Raw genomic sequence first — 18,102 nt, 5'->3', positions numbered from 1 at the left:
CTGGGCATCCCCAAGGTGCAGCCGGCCCAGGCATCCCCGGCGGTGATGGGGCCGGAGTGGAGACTAAGCAAGCTATTGCCCAGAGTTGCAGCGTGGAACCCCATGGTTAGTGGCACCGAAGTGAGATTTATCGGGCCCGCTGACATTGGTCCTGCACTCGGCCGTGCCGGGAATTGAACCCTGGTTCCGGGCCGACCTCTGCCTCTGGGTCTGCCGCCTCTAACCGTTGAGCCACACTTCTCCACTATACCTGAATAGGTCTGTGCCTGTCCCCAAACAAAGAAGTCTCCACCCCTATAGTGTGTCTGGAGCAAGGGTGAGGACGGGCACAGTCTTGTGCACTACAAAGACCTTTCTTTGAAGTCTTCCTACTTCAAAGGTCAACATGGGTATAAGTACTGGACCTCTGCTACCATATTCTTGAAACACTTCTGCACTCAGAACATTCTGCAAGGAAGGAGTTGTGCTGCCAGGAGGGACTGCCACTTTGCTGTTTGCTTTGCTGTGTTGGCCTGCTGCTTGTTGCTTCTGTCCTGGAAGTGAGAGGACTGGACTTTGCTCTCTACATATTGCTTCCTAAAGTTTCTGCAAGGGCTTGAGTTGAGCTTGTCTTGTGTTGGAAGTCTCAGGGCCTTCATAGACTTCACCTGTAGCACTTAGGCTCCACTGCCGAGAGCCCTATTTGACATATGGTGCCATGTCAAGTTCCTGGGTCCTTGTAAGTGAGTTTCAGTGCTACAAGAAGAAACCAAAGTCGTTGGACTACGGAACCGGTACCTCTCTGCAAGTTTGATGCAGTGCCGCTGCTAGCAACAAAGCTGTGGTCCCCGCTCAAAACAACAACCGCAACTTACAACACAGGCTTTGACGACAATGCAGTGCTTCCAAAGAGCCACCACTGCTGGAGTCCCGAGCTCCGTGCCACCGATGTCCGTGATGCACAGCTCAGACTCTGGTGCCACAGTTGTGGCCCAGTGGTTTGACCTCGATGCCGTGAAACCAAAGCCTCGCAGCTTGACCTTTGACTTCATCATTGACATCGCACAGCAGCGAGGGTCATCTCTGCAACCACTGCATCACCACCCCTGCGCCTGCAATGTCCCAGGTGTCAGCAACTCTGTACCACCGTCATGAACCTGTGGCTCACTTTCTTCATTTGCGCCTCACCTCCTTCAGGCAATACACTGTCCTTGAGTGCCGACGTGCCAACAACTTGCATAGCCAAAAGGAACCGACGCCGCACTTACCACCCCAACGCCTCACCTCTCCTGCGTCTTGCATCGTCTTTGATTTACAGGATTTACAGGGTATTGTACTGGGGTTTACGTGACCGCCGATGCCGTTCGTCGCTCCATCGAAGTCGGACTGACTTTGTGAAGCCAGCTTTGTCAAGCACGACCAGACAGCCCAGTTGAAGCTTTTGTTTTCTAACAGCTATACTTGATTTCATCATTGACAATTCATATCTTGACTTGTGCATGTTGGATTTTTGTTGTTTTGGTCTTGCTTTACTCAGATAAATATTGCCTATTTTTCTAAGCTGGTGTGGAGTACTTTTGTGGTGTTTTCACTGTGTTACTGTATGTGTGAGCAAATACTTTACCATAATCCTGACTGCTCTTGGCAAGCTACCAAAGGGGTGAGCATGGGTTATTCTTAATTTGTCACTTACTTACATTGACTTGTCCCTACTTGGACAGGGTACAAACCACTGCCAACTAGACACCCTGGCCCCGATTCACAGAACTAACTTAAGACAAAATCCTTAACTTACTCCCATTTTGGTATTCACAGAAGGTACTTACTCATTTTGGTATTCACAGAAGGCACTTACTCATTTCGGTGTCCACAGAGAAGTTATGACTCCTAACTTTAGGACTCCTAAATGCCTTCTGTGGATACCGAAAGTCTTAAAATTAGGATGTTTCTCCGTTTAGGAGTAGTGAAGTTAGGACTCCTACCTTTAAGATTCCTAAATGCCTTCTGTGAGTACCGAAAATCTTAAAGTTAGGATTTTTCCCAGAAGTGCAGGGTCAACGGGGCATCAACTAGCCTTCTACTTTATGCTGGGATTGGGGCACAAACAAAAGAGTACACTGCATGTTGTGCTTCAAGTGTGCCCGTGGCACACTCTGCCTGTTGTGCCTCATGTGTGCAGGGAAAGGACGTTATGACATCACTACTCTGCAGGAATACATCAATCGCATCAATAAAGACATTGTCACTCAAACTTAGACACGTATTTAGGCCTACCAGATGGCTTTATTCTCTTTCCTCACAATAGATACAATGATACTCAGGGTCTGCAAAACAGTGTACCTGCTGCAATTATTTTGAGTACGCTTCACAAACACACAACACAGAAGACAGCCTATCATAAAGAAGTGTACACCATTAAGTATTTGCAAGCGATATAATGCAGAAAACCCTGGATACTTTCAGCTCAAGCAAGAGACAGTAACATCTTTCAATGTTCTCTTTACTATCCTTACTAGAACTCCTGAGAATGTTTACAGTAGAATATTCCATAACAGGTAGGAGAACCTTTCACATATCCCATTTTCTCCAAATACAGAGTTCACTTTATACAATATTAATTATTAGATAAACTGTAGGAAATCCACCTTTTCCGCAATCTCATCATGGATTTTTTAAACTTTTGCTGGCACCTATATTTTCGGAGCTGTAGAAATCTATGTCCTTTACACTGTTAACCAGTGCTAAAGTGCCTTTGCTTCCCATTTCAATATGATGAAATTGGTAGACCCCAAATTGGTATGTTGAACTTATCTATACATACAGATGTATAGATAAGTTCAATTTACCAATTAGGGGTACACCACATGGTATACGGTATGTACCTTGGTTCTACCAGTCATTAGTGGACTGCAGCACCCATTGTACCATCCACTAAATGGACAGTAAAAACATGACTGCAGGCCTAACATTTGTAGCTTGGCAGTTGCAGTTTTAAACTGCGAATTCGACCTGTCAAAATAACTACTTTTGACAGGTCAAAACATTCCTTCTGAATATTTATAAATCACCGCTTTGAAGGCCTTATTGCCGATAAGGCAGGGTGTATGGTATTTAAAAGTAAGACATGTTGAAATATTAGGGTTGAAATCTATTTTATTTATTTTATAGTGAAATGATACACAACAAGCTGCCAACATCCATTGGCCAGCAGTGTTTCTGCATGCAATAGCTGGTGTGCATCCTTTAATAACAAGAAGACAGAAAACGAACAGAGAAAGGGTCATGGCAGAGCTTGGGGTAGGGCAAGCAGAGAGGCGCCACTGACAATTAAGCCTCTCACGTAGCATACGGTATCTAATGGTCTGTGCTTGGAGCCTGTGCTGTTAGGCGCAATATCCGCAGGTAATGGTGGCAGGACGGTTCTCAGAACTCCTCCGACAGGTAGTGTATGCAGGGCTGCCACATTTTGTCTAAACACAATGATTGCTGTGTAGCTATCACGGTTCGCTTGTCCATACCCGCTATGTTTCAAACCCTATGCAAGGTGAGATGGGAGTAGTCCAGGTGAGATGGGACGGATTCCGTACCCCATCTAGCAAGTAGAGTTTGCTTTGCTGCTACCAGCAATAAAGTGATTGCTTTGCCCTTAAACAATCTCAGTGGGAAAATGTAAATGTAAATGTATAGGCATTTATATAGCGCACTACTTACGCGTAGGGTCCCAAGGCGCTTCGACCGCTGCAAAACCCTTCCTGGCTTCCCTGAGAGATGGTCCCTTAATGGGTATCTCCAGGGTGAGACCAGGCATCCCCGGCGGTCTGGTGGGGCCGTTAGTGAAGATGAGGCAAGCTAATGCCCAGAGTTGCTGAGTGTGATCGCTGATCAGAGTGGGCACCGAGGCGAGAGAATTATCGAGTCCGCTGACCCTGGTCCAGAAACCTGCCGCGCCGGGAATCGAACCCTGGTCCCGGGCCGTCCTCTGCTCTCGGGTCTGCCGCCTCTAACCAGTGAGCCACACTACTTCAGTAAGGGGGTTGGGAAGACCCAAGAGTATGTAGCTTGGAAACTTGGGGTTGTCTGTCTGATACATAGTGTTGCCCGCTTCTATGACTTTGGACCAGAAAAGGTCCAATTTTGGACACTGCCATAGGATGTGTGTAAGTGTACCTTGTTGCTCACAGTGATGCCAACATTGCCCGTCCCCAGAAGCATTCCACACAGATATCCTGGCTGGAGTTTGGTACCAATAATGTGCGATCTTTAGGAGCATCTCTTTGATGGTTGTGTTAAGTGCTGAGGTACGTGCCCGGTGGAGAATGTCACTCCACTCCATGTCCGTGAATGGACGTTCACATTTTCTCTCCCATCTTGCATGAGCAGGTGAACCAAGGGGGTGAGCTGGCATTATCAGAAACTAGGAGATGTCAGAGAGTAGCTTTTTATCATTTGTTTACGTGAGGATCCACTTCTCGAAAGCCGTCAACACTCTACTAGCACGAGGGCGGATCCAAGGCTGTGTGACCCAATGATCCACCATCAAATATTGCCAGCGTGCCGTGTCCGGCAGGCCGTAGCAGGCTTGCAGTGTGGGTAGTCCATCAGCTCATTGGCATCGAACAGATTTCCGACACATTTGCAGTTGGCCTCCTGCCATGTACTGAACGTTGCTCCCGTTGCTGCAGGTGGGAAGTCCAGATTCCATATCAAAGGGGCCTATGGGGAGATGGGGGTGAAGAGATCATGTTGCAGTTGCAGTTGGCTGAGTCTAGTTCTTTAATCTGCTATTCCAGATGGAGGCACTTCTCCCTCCACTCCCTATTGTATCACGCTGCTACGCTTAAAAATATCCCCTCAGAACCACCTTTAGGCTTACCCACAATTTATGGATGGATGTCCCGGTTGTGTCGTTATATTCTAGATAAGTCTGAATAGCTGACAGGATATCTGTTGTCATAAGTCAGAAGTTTTGTGTTTAGCCGCAAGTGAGTAAGCGTGGATGATCGTCCGCTATCATTAAACTGTAGGAGAAAGGTGGGTGATCCGAGAGGGACGCATCCCTGATTTCTACCGAAAGTGTATTGCGTGTGACCTCAGGCGTTGCAGGGAAATAATCTACATGCGCATACGTCTAGTGAGACACCGAGTAGAATGTGTAATCTACTGCTGTGGGGTGTATGTGTCTCCAAACATCTGTGAATACCGCTTCACTCAACCATTGTCTAGTGCCTTGTGTTAGTCCCCCATCTTGCCCTGATCCCAAGGTTGATCTATCCCTGCTGGGGTCCATTGCTATGTTGAAATCTCCTCCCACTACTATTTCCGTCTCTGGGGAGGTGAGCCGCAAGCCCAGGGCGTCACCCAGAAATGCTTCTTGCCTCTCATTCGGGGCGTACAATGTGGCAATTGTGTACTTAGTGTCATGCAAACTGACCTGTAGAGCCAACAACCTCTCTGGTATTTCCGCAAGGACTCGCTCTACCTTCCCCGCAAAATGCATTGCAAACAGAGACACCACCATGAGTACTCATATGGAGCAGCTTCTGGCCCATCTTTAACCGCTCCCACCCACCAGACCACCCCCACACAAGCCCGGAGTAAAAGGGAACACTTGGCGTATAGGAGAATGGGACAAGGGATGAAAGAGACAGATAAAGAGCAACAATAGTAAAACCATAAACTTTCCCCACCTGGGGCACTCGGTCAACAGTAGATACCGGGGTCCATGTCGCTGGCTGGCACAATCGTCATCACACAGTCCTGGGGTGGAGCCCTGTAAGATTCCTTCATTGTGCACAGTGGAGGCAATGAGCAGCCAAGCTATTGTTGGTTGAGGCAGATTCAGCAAATATGGGGAGCCAAAATGTCCAAGAAAGGGGCAGGGCACCTCCACTATTCGTCAGTGTTCGTCTGCGTTGTCCATACAGCCTTCCTGTTGCTGCAGCTGATGGAGTAGCACTCCTCTCGGCTAACAGCATCCATGGGTTTGCTCAGAAGTTTCTGCCTTTGTCGAGAAGTGTGGCAGTTACCCCGGTTTCCGTCTTCCGACTCAGTGACTCTGAAGGCCCCTCTAGGCCAAATTCGGGAATATCTGGTAATTTCTGTGCTCCTGCAAATGTCCGAAGCATCCAACCTCTTCCTTCCACAAAAATTGGAGGCAACGTGGGTGACCTCAATGTTTCATATCTTCTGGAGTTGCAAGAAGTCCGTAAGAGACTTGAGGGCCCCACAGTGCTGGAGCGTTATCGGAGACAGATCTGGATAAAGCATTACCCTGTGGGCCTCAAAATCTATGTGTTTCAGATCTCGGGGTGTCGCCATAATCGTATCTTTTTGGCCGTAATAATAATGTAAGTAGGTAAGTATGTTCTGTGGTTACGCTGGCCTGGCTCGTGACTTGCCCACGTGATGTGTCCAGTCCAGGACGATCTCCTGATCTCTCAGCGTTGGTGCCAAATGTTTGAAGAGATGAACGACAAAGTCCTCCAGGTTGCCGGTAACTACAGCACCTAATTCGGATATTAGAGCGGCTGGACCTGTTTTCCAGGTCCTCTATCTGGTACCGAAGTTTTTTGTGTTAGCATAGTAACAACAGGTCCTGGCTATGACCTTCTAGTTTCTCCTCCCTGGTGTACTGGTTCTGCTCCATGGAGGTCAGTCTTTGGTCGAGTCCCTCAACCTCCTGCTCCTGCCGGATACCTTTGATATCAGAGGCTATGTCGCATTTGAGTCCTGCGAAGTCAACTCGAAAGGAATCGAAGAGCTGCTCAAGGAATGCTTTAGTGATTGGGGATTCGTCTCTCCCTGCCTTTCCTCTTTAAGCCAATTCCCCTGTCCGCCCCGGGTCTCCCATCTCTGAAGCTGTGTCTGGCTTTCTCGTGGGGTACCAGGCAAGCATTTCTTTCACTGACATGTCTTTCTTCACTGATCGGTGGGAGTACATGGTCACTGACTGATATGTGGTGGGGCTTTGGATTGGACTGAGCTGTCAATATGACGGTGTGGCCTGCCGCTAGGGTTCTAGTGGTACACAGGCACACTGCTTCCCGCTTTCACCCAAGTCTCATGACACCACTCAGAGGTGCCTGTCAAAGGTCCAGTTCCTGTATTTTCCTTGCGGCCCCACCCGGGTCTCAGTGGCCATGAGCAGGGGCCCAGTGTGTCCTGTATAATAGTCCTGCCATCAGGAGACCAGTATGCAAAATATCCAGGGACGGGCTGGTCCACACTCCACAGACTGCCGCCATTGCGCACTTCGTCCCCTATCAGGAGCCATGGTGAATATGTTGGGTGAGCCAAGACCCCATGTCGTTGATTTCTGGGGCCCACTCAGCGCTCAGTCAGGACCTTCTCCGTCTTGGGCATCCTTCCACATAGGAGCTCGTAGGCTCGGTCACCCGGGCTCAATAGTCTGGCCTACAGCCAGTCTCAGGGGTAGCGAGGACTCTAGGCAGGGACAGCCCACTGCTTTAGATCCGAGGGAGAGATCCCCGCCCTGCTACCCTGGAACAAAGCACTGGCAGAATCAAAGATGTTCATGGGCCCGGGGCCCCCAGCCCCCAGCATCGGTAGGGCCTTGAGCACCACCCACTTCCACCACTGTTCGCGGGCCCGATACTGTCCTGTGAAGGAGACTCACAGTTGGCAGGAGGAGTGGGGGGGGAATCTCTACTCCGGAGGCAGTCGGTCCCACAGGCTGGGAAATACTCCTGTCCCTGGGCCCGATCACCCGCGCTTGCTCCTCTTTTATTCCAGGGCACATTCCGTCTCCTCAGGCTTCACCAGTTACAACACCCTCCAAGGGGGAACCAGTAGTCTCAGGAAGGTACTCCAATGCCCTAGGTGCCGCAGGGTCGTCTCCTCTGTTGCGGCGTCCCTGCCGCTGGAAGGCCTAGTCGTCCTGTTGCTGCGTATAACTGTGCCGCCATCTTGGAAATGACCCCCCATTTTGGACTTTGAAACATGATTTTTCAGTAAAAAAGTGTCATGGCTATGGGCTGCGGCTCTAGGGGCACCTCTTCACCACACTATGTTTCTATCTGTGGGCGCCCTCGCTCTCTATGTGGCAAGGTCCACTGTGTATTTCCTTTGGCAGGCTATTGGTGGGCCTGTACTTTCCGTTACAGACATATGTTGTTATAATGTTCCATCTGTTATTATAAACAGAGCGTGCATCCAGAAATGTATTGCGATATGCATATTATGTGTCTAGAAGTAATGGTGCTTTGAAAAACCCTTATAATGCTGTACACGTTATGTCCTGAATACATGCCAAACAAAGTGTATTGCAAGCACTAAAGAAACAGACATTTGAATAATTCCTTTAATTTATCATTGTGCAATGTTTCCCTTATAATGTTTCCCTTCGCTATATCGTTGTGCAAAACTCAGGACTTAATACCGTTGTTGTGCTGGCTCTTCTCTCACATTAATATCTGGAGCGGCACCTCCCTTGCTGAGACGCATCGCTCGGAAGCTTCCAGCGCGTGCTTGGGCAGCTCCGCACTATAAAAGGAACCACGCCCATTGCACCGCGCTCGTTATTCTCTCCGTCTCTTCTGGATGCAACCGCTCGTTCCTCCCGTTTATTTTGGCGGCGGCGGAGTACGGAGACACGATTTCTTCTCTGCCCTTCAACTTGGTGAGCTGCAATCGGAGACAAGAAAATAGTTATAGCAACTGCTCATTCTGAATCAGGGTAAGGCGTCTCTGTTTATTGCTCAGAGGAATCGAGTATAATATTTTTGGATCGTGTTAGTTCTTGGACAATGTTTAAGCAGCTGGACATTTGCATATCAGTGAAAGGTTTTAAAAGGAACTTTTGAGACTTGATACATCTTTTAACCCGAAGTGGTTAAAGGCTAATTTTCGGAACTTTAAAAGAAAAGAACTTTTAAAAAGGAAAACTAACTTTGGACATTTGTTCTTGTAAAAAGTTGCGAGGCAGGTCCTGCATTTGCACTAAAAAGAACTTGGAAAAGACTTAGAAACAATACCCACCAGCCTTGTTCCTTCTATTTGAATATGTTTTAGGAGGCGTGATACCAAGAGATAAAGCATTAATGAGTCTTACATGTCTTCCACAGTATTAACATATCATCAAGCCTTAACCCAGTAAAACAGTAAGGGAACGCAGGTAATTGTCAGAACAATATTTTTACAGATACAAATTCTTGCTTTGAAGTCGTTCTCTTTCAAGTTGTCCTTATTCTCTTTTCAGATCTCCTTCCTTGCTTTTCCTTCCCCAACACCCTTTCCTCCGCCTGGCCATTCTAATGATCTGTGTCTTTATGACAGTCAGACTTGATGCTGCCTGGAGGTGGACCCTTCTATCGTCGCGCAAGCTCTGAGGAATATCGGACTTCTGACAAAAAGCCTCAAAAGTAATTTTCACTGTAGCAAGGCTGCCCATTCTATAGGAAAGCACTGCGTTACATTTTTACATGCAATAATGCTAATTTTGGATAGGAAACAGCTAGAAAAATATTTAAACAACTATTTTAATTATTAGAAATCCAAAGTAATGGTGCAGTTGAATTTTAATAAATATTAAGGAAAATGTACCTTTAAAAGGTTACCTTTTCCCTGCCTAAACTCCCTGGAGACCCATTTGCATGAGCTCAAACTCTCACCTGGCACCTGAATACCCCCAATTGATGACATGTCAAAACTTCTACCAGAGCAGAGGAAAAGCTCAGGTGTGGGTAGGTATTGTGTCTTGTCAGGATGGCCAGTAGGCTGTGCCCTGGAAATGTATTAACTTCAAAGAGGCTTCCCCATTACAGGCAAATGTTATCTGACACCAAGACAGTAACCTTTGTTCCCCCAACAAGGCAGGCTTTAATCACTGTGAGCATCTTTATTGACATTACAGTGTTAACTCCTGCTTGAGTGTCGAAGCATGCTTGGCAGGTCTGATGAGTTTACGTATAAAACTTGGGGTGCAATTCAAAGGAGGGAAAGAGGATACTAAAACAATTTGTTTGTATTATCCACTATATAAATACTGGAAACCGCTGCTTTGTTCTACCAGACTTCTGTCTCTGGCTTCGTTGAGGTGAGGTTCCGTGATTTCTGAACCTGACTCCATTTTGTTTACGTTGTCCAAAGACGCCATTTTGTGTTGCCCTCACGTAGGCCGTGGAGGTAACCAAACGAACAAAGTTGCATGGGCTTCGTTATTCACGTACATATTAACTAGGCCTTTTCTGACTTGCGAGTGGACTGCAAAGACGCTGACCCCGTCACCTGAAACTGACCCTTTGAGAGGCCAATTTCCCTAGCTGATCGTTGTCTGAAATTGGCAATCACTGTTCAGGATATCGTTAACTTTTAGTTCGCTTGCACATATCTTATCCTACTCAATATCTGAATTACTTCTTCTTTTATATCTTTTCGTTATATGGGTAGTGCTTTCAATTATGGGTTTGTCCGGCTCGTAGAAATTGAATTTGGGACATTCCTAATAATTAACTTGTGGGTTGGTACAATGTGAAGTGAGCTTTTTATGATATGACGAAGCTTGGGAAAATGTATTTGATTCGTTAGAATTTGTCGCAGTAGGTGTGCATTCATAATGAGCAAAATGTGGATAAATACTGATGTCTTGCTCTACGAAAATTGAACAGTTTCTGGAGTTGTACACCGTGTTGTATTGCTGGGATTACTGTTACTAGCTGCAGCTAATAAATTTGATCTCGGACGCCACCTAGAAGTATTCCGTGTCTCTGTTTGCCAAGACAGGAGAACCTGAAGACTTTGGGCGTGTCCCTGGCGCCGCTGGGTTCTAAAATCCCGGTTCTTCAGTTGGCGCCCAACGGTGGGGCGACTTCAGCGGTACCGGTCCAAGCCCGAGGATCGTGAGGAGCCACTTGAGAAAATTCTGGAGGAAGGCCAACCACTTCATCGACCCCTGTATGTCGTCGTGGTCCGAAGGTTTTTGCTGCGAGGCTTCCCACTTTTCCGACGGCTACGAAGGACTGCTGCCCTGACTGTCGCCCTGTCTTGGACCTTTGATTGATTGATTGATCCTTTGTAGAGCAAGACGGTCTTCTGGTTGCGTGACGGATACTTTGGTTAAGTATAAGTTAAGTATAAGTGGGTCGCTCCCACGATCTTTGTTTTGGTCCTTGGTTTTGATTCAGATATTGCAATAGCTGAAGCCGAGGGGCTCGTATATTGACGAGTGTATCAATAGTTGATAACCCCTTGAAGTTTGAAGCTAGATTAGTGAGCTATAAGATGCCTGGTCTTAGCAAATTTGGGAAATGGTTTGGTTGTGGTTGCAACAGGGATTCCCGATTGGAGGATTAGTGTCCAATACCTCCGGTTGGAACTCCAACTTATGAGCTCTATTCAAAACACTCAGTGGGTCCTATTACTTATAATGAAGTATGGGTCCGCTATACTAGGAAAGAAGGAAAGATGGTGTTTTACGATGGCCCCAACATGGTAGTTTCGAATTAAATATTTTAGATAATCTGGAAGTTGCCCTATTTAAGAAAAAAGCCCGGCCGGCGATGTTTGACTCTTTCCGCCTTTTGCGAAAGGAAGCCACACAGCGAGAAATTAAGGAAGCAAAGAGAGATAGGAAAGATAAGAATATGTCAGTGCTACAATCTGCTAGGCAGTTTAAGGAAGATGGAGAAGAGCGTGCGAGTGAAGTCTTAGATAGATAGCGTTGCATGGCTATCGATAAATGTTATCCGGCCTTGCCGCCTTCCCTTTCAAAAGTGAATGAAGACCCTGAAAAAGATCCTTTGATCTCTCATTTACTGAGATTACCACCTCCTTATGTGCAGGGTGCTACAGCACCTCCATTACTCCCAGTTGTCGCACCTCTTGTTGTTCAACATCCTGCTGTTGTTCAGCCACCCGTTGCTCCACAGATGGTTCTTCCTCCTACCGCGCAACCCCCTCCAGGGTCGCCGACTTTGCTACCAGCTTTGCCTCAAACTCATTTGCCTTCTACTTCTGTATCTTCGACTCCTGTTCCTCTTGTCCCTTGCCTCTTTTTCCTCAAAATACTCTTTCTCCGGTTCTTATGGCTACTTCTTCTCCTTCTGCTCGAAAACGAATGACTGAGACTGTTAATCTCTTGTCTCCACTCTTTGGGTCATTGAATATGACCTCTGTTTTAGAACGTAGACAGAGTCGTAGTCAGTTTCCTAGTCCCGAAGAGCGGGCAGTGTTGGATCTTTTGGCTCGAAGATGGGTTTTAAATGCTTCGAGGTATAATTTACAATCGATTATGGATGTTTTCTTTCAGTGGGAACCACCAAAGCAAAGGTATGAGTTTGATATGATGTGTAGTTTTCTCCATCAGGAATGGGAAAATAATGAGTTGGGTCCGATTCCGCAGGAAGTGCTTGATGTTCAGTCAGAATTTGCTCAAGGGATGATAGTGGAGTCCGATGTTACAGATGCTGTAGAGACAATACTTGTCTTCAGGTCTAGGCTACCGCCTCAGACATTGTATGAACCGGATTCCTTTGTTAGGGGGAAAGTGAAGCAGTATCCCATGAGAGAGGTTCCCCCTGTATGGAGACAGGCAGTTCAGGCTAATGTTAATCTGGGTATTCAAGCTGAGCCAGCTCATTTTCAGCGAGTATGGGTACATGTCCCTTGGAAAAGAGCAGAAGTCTTGGCTCTTAAGCAGACTTTACCTCACCCTCGAAAAAATCCTGCTGGTTATTACAAAGAGTTGTCTCAGACAGTTGAAGCGCGTATTATGAATTTAGCTGATATAGATATGTTGATGGGTAATGTAGTCCCTTAACCTTTGTGGGCGAAGATTCGCAATGAGAATCATGCTCAAGAATTAGTAGATACGTGGGCTAATATCGTTGCTGCAGATGGTCGGCAGGTAGGAGGTGCCAAACCTGAACCTTTAGTTGCAGGATTACCTGGTAGAATTATTAATCTGATGAAAACTATGATGCCTGCTTTACGAGTGAATTGGGATAAGTTAGCAGAAATATGAAAGTGTGTCTGATTTCTTCACTAGGTTTGAGGAAACGTTCATCGATCATAGTGGTCAGGATATGAGCACCGAAGGTGGTCAAAGGTTGTTCGTGGACAAATTTGTCTTTAATTTGCTTCCTGAACTTTCTAATAAGTTGAAAGATTCTGAGAGTTCATGGGCTGTTTCTTCGTTGGCCCAGATATTGGCTACTGCACAATATTATGAGAATAGGGATAAGGATGAGAAGGATAAAGTAGAGAGGAAGACTAAAGAATTAAAGACAAAAGTTCTTTTGCAGCAAGCTTATCCGCCTCGTATGAATCAGCTTTAGTATCAGCAACCCCCACAGTTTCAGAGATTGTTACAGAAGCCCGAGTATTTTGTTCCACGATTTTTGCCAGGCCCCAATCAGTGTGCTTATTGCAGAGAAGAAGGTCACTTTAAGCATAGTTGTCCGGTTCTGCTACAGCGTGCGAATGGTGAATCGGATCAGAGAGGTCGTGGTGGTTTTCAGCAAGCTCCTAGGGGTAGGGGACGTGGTGTGTTTCCTCGGAATGAGCGTTCCTTTCCCCCTCAGAATTCTGCGAATTGTTTTGACAGACAGAATGCTTGGAATGTTCAGTCTGCTCAGTACTATGCTGAGGACTACTGTGTTGAGAGCGAGAGTGCTGGTTATAATGATTGCTGGGATAGCCATGGGCAAAGAGAGGGAGTAGTGTCAGTTCCAGTAGACCAGAGTGGACCTTATGTTGAAGTGGTTACATTAGGTGTGGCAGAACCTTTTCTTTTGGATACTGGTGCGACAAAGAGTTCTATTATGCACTCTAAACTTCCTGGCGCACCTTTGTCTGGCTTGACCAATGTTTCAGTAGGATTTTCTGGCGCCCCAGTTCGTAATCCGGTTTCTAGTCCTTTGCCTCTTTCTATCGGTCCTTGTGAATTGGAAGCTCCTCTTATTTTAACGACTGGTTGTGGTGAGAATCTGTTGGGTTTGGACTTGCTGAAAAGATTGTATGCGACATTGCATTGCTCTCCTGAAGGAGTACATCTTACGGTGGGTAAGAAAGTGATTTCTCCAATATATTTGTCTAAAGATGGTCTTCTGGACTTGCGTTCTCTTCCTGATACACTCAGGGCTACAGGTCCCAATGATGTTGGTCTCTTGCAGATTCCACCCTATGTTGTTACTCTCAAGTCGAATGTTAGGCTACCTCGTATTCCGCAATACAAGATCTCGAGTGATGGCGAGAGAGCCCTTTTAGCGATCATCTATGATTTGATTGAGAAGGGTGTGGTTGAAGAAACGAGAGGTAATGTGTGTAATAGTCCTGTTTTGCCTGTCCTTAAGCGTACTGACGCTTCTCAGCCGCTGTGTACAGGTTTGTGATTGACCTTCGATAGGTTAACAAGATTGTCGTACCACAGTTTTCTGTTGTTCCGGATATCACTGCTTTGTTGACTCCGATTCCTGCTTGAGCTGCCTGGTTTTCGGTTATTGATTTGAAGAAGGTTTTCTTCAGTATTCCGATTGCTGAGGAAAGCAGAGATATTTTTGGCTTCTCTTTAGGAGGCTAAAGTTTCCGGTTTAAGAGAGCTCCTCAAGGTTATTGTGAAAGTCCCTCAATCTATAGTCAGGCGCTGAAAACTCAGCTTGATAATTTTGTGTTGCCTTCTGGTGCAACTCTTATCCAGTATGTTGACGATTTACTGATTGCTGCTGATGATGATGAAAAGATTTGTAAAGAAGCTACTCTTTCTTTGTTACGACACTTGTCTGACCTTCACCATAAAGTGTCTACTTCTAAGTTACAATATTGCCGCCAAGAAGTGACCTACTTAGGTCATCTCTTGTCGAAGGAGGGACGGTGATTGACCCCAGAACGAATTCAAGCGATTGCGCAAATGAGTGTGCCATCCACGCAGAGAGAAGTGCATGCATTTTTAGGTATCACTTCATATTGTAGGCAATGGATCCCCAATTTTTCTGTGCTAGCAAAACCTTTGTTGGCATTGACTCTTAAAGATACTCCGCATCCTCTCCCTTGGTCTGATGAATGTCAGAAAAGTTTTTCTGAATTACGTGACGCATTGTGTTCTGCTCCGGTGTTGGGTACTCCGGATTACAGTAAACCTTTTTACATTGTATGTTCACGAGAGAGAAGGTTGTGCGTTGTCAGTTCTGACACAGCAATTTGGCGATAAGCAGCGTCCATGTGCGTATTTTTCATCAACGTTAGATCCGGTAACTAGAGCGTTGCCGAGTTGTCTGAGAGCTACAGCGGCTGCTGCTGTTTATTTCCGACAGTCTGCCGGTTTGGTATTGGATAATACATTGATTGTGATGGTCCCACATGCAGTGGATACCTTATTGAATAGGACCAAGACACAGCACCTTACTAGTGCTCGTTTGTTAGGTTACGAGTTGACGCTTTTGGCTAGCCATGTACACATCAAAAGATGCAATGTGTTGAATCCAGCTACGTTGTTGCCGATTTCTGTAGAGACAGATGTTCAGGAACAGCATGATTGTTTTCTTTGGACAGAGGAAGAAATGAAGGCTAGAGTTGATTTGAAGGATACTCCTCTTTCGGATGTTGATGGTACCCTATGGGTAGATGGTTCATGTTTTAAGCTTCCGAATGGAGAAACAACTGCAGCATATGCTGTCACAACTTTACATGCAGTTGTTGAAACAGCACGTATTGCACAGAATTCAGCTCAAGCAGCAGAGCTAATAGCATTGACGAGAGCATGTGTGTTGTCAGAAGGAAAACGAGTGAATGTTTACACAGATAGCCAGTATGCGTTTGGTGTTGCCCATAGTTTTGGACGCTTGTGGAGAGAGAGGATTTTTAACTCTCATGGTACGAAAATACAGCATGGGCAACTGGTGAATGAACTTCTTGAGTCACGTTGCCAAAGCAGATTGCAATTGTGAAGTGTAGTGCGCATAAAAAGGTTGTGGACGATGTGGGTCAAGGAAATGCGTTTGCAGATGAAGTTGCGAAAGTGACAGCGAGGAATATGATGAGTCGAATGTATGTCGCGGGCCCAGCAAGATGGATTGCAGAAAGTGGAATGTGTGAAGACACAATAGAAAGTGTGAAGTTGATTCAGGCTGAAGCTACTGAGAAGGAAGTGAGTAGGTGGAGAGAAAGTACGGGTATGTTGGATTCAACAGGTTGTTGGGTTGAGTTGTCGGAGCACCAGCGATGGTTGTGACCTGATGCGTATGTGCTCTCAGTGGTTACTATGGCTCATGGAATGGCTCACATAAGTTCGAAAGGAATATGCTAGTTGTTGGCTCCAGTATGGCAGAATGCTGGAACTCCTAAGTGTGCTGAGAATGTGGTGAAGCATTGTATGATTTGTCTGATGTATAATCCTGGAAAGGGAACTCCAACTCCAGCTGGTCATTTTGCTCCTCCAACGTACCCGTTTGAGGTGATACAGTTAGATTACATTCACATGGAGAGATGCAACAATTTGAAGTATGTCCTTGTGGTTGTTTGTGCCTTTTCTAGATGGATAGAGGCCTACCCCCTAAAGGATAATTCTGCCTTGTCTACAGCCAAGGTTTTGCTCAAAGAGTACTTCCCTGGGTATGGATTGCCGAGAATTGTATGGAGTGACAATGGGAGTGAATTTGTGGGCCAGATCATGAAGAAAGTGTGTGTGGGATTGGGTATCAATCAGAAGTTCCACCCTGCGAATCACCCCCAGTCAGCTGGTTTTGTCGAGTGTTACAATGGCACGTTAAAGCTGAAACTGGCTAAGATACAAGCGAGCACTGGTCTTACATGGCCAGATGCCTTGGCATTGGCTCTTTTGTCAACAAGGATGACAGTACATTCTCGTGTGGGACTTAGTCCCTATGAAATTGTGTTTGGTCGTCCGGCCAATGTTTGGGGTGTTCCCCGGCCCAAGAAGTACAGTGACATCGAGTACCCTATGTTGGTAGATTATTTACATGACTTGACTGCTAAATTACGTGTTCTCCACCAACAGGTCTATGACAGTTTGCCGGCAGCGTCTGCAGATCCAGGTCACAAGATCCAACCCGGCCACTATGTTCTGCTAAAGAATTTCCAGCGATCGAAAAATTTGGAGCCGAGGTGGACTGGACCACATTTAGTCTTGTTAGTAACTCGGACTGCTGTTAGAGTAGCTGGTAAAAAGAATTGGGTGCATGCAACCCACTGTAAGCTAGTCCCGCTACCCTTACCGTATGATAAGTGGGTGAGGGGGGGGTATTGGCAATTCTGAATGCGAAAGAACTCCTAGATTCGTGCCTTTTAGTGATGCACCTTTGGAATGGACTCAATCAGAACGTGCAGATGACGACATCTTACAAGCTGCTGTGCCTCCTGAATTGAGACTTGATACGACGGATCCAGAAACCCTGTTTCAAGACCAGACTGTGCCTGGCAAAGAACATTACAATTTGAGACCAAGAAAGGATAAACAAAAGGACTAATAAAGCAAAAAAAATGTTGACATGAGTTACACCTTTTCAGATCAAAAGACTTTTTTTTACCTTTTTTTCTTTTTCGAGTCACCATCCAGACTCAGCTGCAGGGTCACGGTAGGAAGTTCTTAAGGGGTGAGCCGCGAATTGACGAAAGGTCTGTGGTTCATGGTCGTTAGTACGATCTTGATGAACACTTAAGTGAAGAAGGTAATAGCCGTGAGCAGCACGTTAGAGGATGGAGTCTTTTGGGTCTCATAAGAGTGCTGAGGAAAATGGTTTCAAAATGAAAATGTATATATTGGTCCGTAGCAAATGTTTTTTAATATTGTGTTTCTTAATGCTTCTGAATATTATGCTGGGTTGTGTGGGTTGGATTTTCTATGCCATACAACATACGCCTACGTCTACGTCCCAACCTACTCTTTCTTCCTTTACTGATTCTCCACTTGAGTTTCATACTTTGCCTGAACATGAACAGACACGAAGATCAGAATTTGTTAACAACTCGTTTATACAGTTGTTGCATCAGCATCAGCTAGTTGTAAATACTACGAACTGCTGGGTATGTGGTCTTATGCCACATACGACAGATAAAGGAATGCCTTATTTAGTTTTGCCCTTTTCGCCTAATGGGTCAGTTTGGGCGCTCCAGTTGATGTTTATTTATGCGAATGAAGCATCACCTGTACGT

The sequence above is a fragment of the Lissotriton vulgaris genome, chromosome 5 (genome assembly GCF_964263255.1).
Source record: "Lissotriton vulgaris chromosome 5, aLisVul1.2, whole genome shotgun sequence".
Taxonomy (NCBI): Eukaryota; Metazoa; Chordata; class Amphibia; order Caudata; family Salamandridae; genus Lissotriton; species Lissotriton vulgaris.
Note: the sequence above shows the minus strand (reverse complement) of the source record.